At 34.0% G+C, this 2069-nt stretch overlaps 1 long non-coding RNA gene across 2 annotated transcripts; it reads right to left on the bottom strand.

Moving 5' to 3' along the window:
- Window positions 1-250: 250 nt before the first annotated feature.
- LOC126624314 (uncharacterized) lies at window positions 251-1648 on the bottom strand. Of its 2 annotated transcripts, none has more exons than XR_007624045.1 (2): window positions 1157-1648; window positions 251-587 (listed from the first exon to the last, which is right to left on the bottom strand). It is a non-coding gene; the product is annotated as an uncharacterized LOC126624314 (long non-coding RNA). The 2 variants fall into 2 exon arrangements; XR_007624046.1 differs by lacking the exon at window positions 1157-1648 and adding an exon at window positions 874-969.
- Window positions 1649-2069: the final 421 nt, after the last annotated feature.

A 2069-nucleotide genomic window follows, 5' to 3' on the forward strand; every position in this document is an offset into this window, starting at 1 on the left:
AATCTTCAATGTATGCATGACATACAAATGCATCCCAAGTCTTCTCTAAAGACCAAATGCATCCCAAGTCTTCTCTAAGCCAAATATGCATGACATATCAAAAACATCATATGGACATGAGTCTTTTTTTCTTTGTATAGATTCTTTGGTTTGTCGCATGTAATTTGTTAAACTTTTGTTTAGATTCAATTGGCAAAAGCTTTATTGTATCGTGCACATAATTTTGAAGAAAGCATAAGAAAGATGAGCAAAATTGAAGTCACTATTGCTCATTTCAGTAGCTTCAAAGATTAGCAAACAAATTTTCAAAGTTCATTGGAGTTCACAACCTATGTTCATCAATACAAATTAAAATTTTCTGATACCCAAATCCCCAAATTCCATGTTGGCTGAATTGTACACCTCATTTTGGCTCAAGGATAACAGAAATACAGATGGATGAAAAGAAAAATTGTAACAATAACAAATAAAAAGCAAATATACAATTTGGTATGGAAGAGTCAATGGAACGATATAAAAAACCACCATATCAGTTGACGCTGATTCATAGCCTCTTTTCTCTTCTAGCCTGCTAATAGCTGGTATTTCTGTTACAAAGAAATAAGAAAGGTGTATGAAAGGCATAAAAATGTGACAGAAAACATAATCAAACCATCCCTAGTAGTACTTGTTACCATATTCTTCAAAGATTGGCAGAAATTTTGTCAAAGTTCATTGCAGGCCACAGCCCATGTTTGTCAATATAAATTAAAATTTTCAGATACCCAAATTCCATGCCAGCTGAAATTTACCTCATTTTGACTCAAAGATAACAGAATTACAGATGGATGAAAAGAAAAAATTGTAACAATAACAAATAAAAAGCGGATATACAATTTGGTATGAAGAGTCAATGCAACAATTTAGAAACCCACCATATTAGTTGATGTTGATTCGTAGTCTCTTTTCTCTTCTAGTCTGCTAACAACTAATAAAAAAGGTGAGTGAGTGGCACAAAAATGTGACATAAAACATAATCAAATCATCCCTAGTAGTCCTTGTTACCATATTCCTCAAAGATCAGCAGAAATTTTTTCAAAGTTCATTGAAGTTCACAATCCTTGTTCGTCAATGCAAATTAAAATTTTCAAATACCCAAATCCCCAAATTCCATTACCTTGTTGTTATTGACCTCTTTCTCAGTCCGAATCGTGGGAGCTTCGGAACCCTATCTGTCATCCGGAACTTTGGTGAAATAGACAGTCAATCAAGACCACATTGCCTTCACACGCCTACGGCGGGAGCTGAAGAAGAGAGTCAAAATTATAATATTTCATATTGACATATTCTCACACACATTTCATCCAACACCTAGTGTGCCACATGCTTATATGCTTTCTTGTAAGATTAAGTGAAGAACAATACTTAGTTTTTGAACAAAATTAACTTCTAGATGAGTAATTTAACAGAAAATAAGCAAAAAGAAACTCAAAAATCTCTAATTGAAGAACAATACTTAGTCTTTGAACGAAATTAACTTCTAGATGAGTAATTTAACATAAAAGAAGTAAAAAGAAAACCAGTAATTTAAATATCATTTACATGATGCTAAACAACAAAATTAGATAAATCCGTGATTTGTTTTGCAAGCATGCTCAGCTCAAGGACATAACAGTAGGCCTGGCAATTCCTGACACGACCCAATAACCTGACACGACACGACTGTAGACATCGAAATTTCGGTAAATAAATGTTGACCGATAAATCAAAGTTTCAACGCTCATGTATTACATAAATTTTACACGTAGCGTGTGACTCAACGAAAATTGAAATGAGTTGGAAAAGTCATTAAATAGGACACGTGTCAACACCTGGCAGAAACAACTTATTTCATCTGGAATATTATATTCAAAGTTAGGCCTTGGAAAATTCTATAAATACAAGCCCATTTCATTCATTTAAGGGGAGGAATTGATATTACACCTTGAAGCTCTGAAGCTCTGAAACTCCGAAGCTCTCAAGCATCCAGGTTCCCGAAGAATCAAGAAAGCTCTCTTCGTTCTTCGTTCATCGTTCATCCAAGATCAAGC

Source organism: Malus sylvestris, chromosome 5 (assembly GCF_916048215.2).
Source record: "Malus sylvestris chromosome 5, drMalSylv7.2, whole genome shotgun sequence".
Taxonomy (NCBI): domain Eukaryota; kingdom Viridiplantae; phylum Streptophyta; class Magnoliopsida; order Rosales; family Rosaceae; genus Malus; species Malus sylvestris.